Source organism: Augochlora pura, unplaced genomic scaffold, assembly GCF_028453695.1.
Source record: "Augochlora pura isolate Apur16 unplaced genomic scaffold, APUR_v2.2.1 APUR_unplaced_8125, whole genome shotgun sequence".
NCBI lineage: Eukaryota > Metazoa > Arthropoda > Insecta > Hymenoptera > Halictidae > Augochlora > Augochlora pura.
This window is the reverse complement of record NW_027588874.1, coordinates 1-1,080: the sequence shown is the minus strand read 5'-3', so window position 1 is coordinate 1,080 and position 1,080 is coordinate 1. Positions and strand designations below refer to the sequence as shown.

General features: G+C 44.4%; 1 pseudogene; it reads left to right on the top strand.

Moving 5' to 3' along the window:
* Positions 1-92: 92 nt before the first annotated feature.
* Positions 93-969, top strand: LOC144478104 (histone-lysine N-methyltransferase SETMAR pseudogene; annotated as a pseudogene).
* Positions 970-1,080: the final 111 nt, after the last annotated feature.

Genomic DNA, 1,080 nt, shown 5'->3' with positions numbered 1-1,080 from the left:
ATACGACGATTTAAAGGCGACATAACACTTCAAAAAAGTTGTGTAACGGTTTTATGTTTAGTGAATCCAGTTGTGTGTTAAAGCGTTCCAAAATGGAGGTAAAGAAAGAGAAAAATCGATACAGTCTTCAATACCACTACAACCAAGGGGAAAAAGCAGAGCAGGCGGCCAAAAAAATTTATGCTGTTTATGGACCCAATACAGTATCGAATGCAACTGCAAAGCGGTGGTTTCAACGCTTCCGTTCTGGTAATATGAACGTCGAAGATGAAATACGTTTTGGTAGACCACTCGTCGAAAATGTTGATCAAATCAGGGAAATCATCGAGTCAGACCGGCATGGGAGCACTTATTCCATTGCTCGGGAACTGAATCTTAGCCAGAAAACCGCTTGGAACCATTTGCATAAGGCTGGTCTCACGAAGAAGCTCGATGCATGGATGCCACACGAATTGATGCGAAAGAACATTTTGGAGCGAATTGATGCCTGCGATTCGTTGCTGAAGCGCAACGAAATCGATCCATTTTTGAAGCGGATGGTGACTGAGGATTAAACATGGGTCACATACGAGAACAACAAGCAAAAAAGATCGTGGTCCACGCATGGTGAGCCGGCACAAATAATCGCCAAGCCCGGATTAACGACCAAGAAGATTTTACTGTGTGTTTGGTGGGTTTGGAAGGGAATCTTCCACTATGAGCTGCTCCCAACGGGCCAATCACTCAATTCGGACATATACTATCAACAACTGACCAGATCGAAGCAAGCGATCGACGAGAAGCGTCCAGAATTGGCCAATAGGAAGGGTGTTGTTTTCCATAAAGACAACGCCAGGCCGCACACATTTTTAATTACGCACCAGAAGCTTCGAGAACTTGGATGGGAGGTTATATCGCACCCGCCGTATAATCCAGACCTGGCACCAAGCGATTATCACCTGTTCAAGCATTTGCAAAATTTTCTTGATGGTACAAAACTGGCCTCAAGAGAGGCTTGTGAAAATGAGCTGGTCAAGCTTTTTACCAATAGGGCCGAGGATTTCTTCGATCGCGGAATTATGAAATTGCCTTCAAAATGGA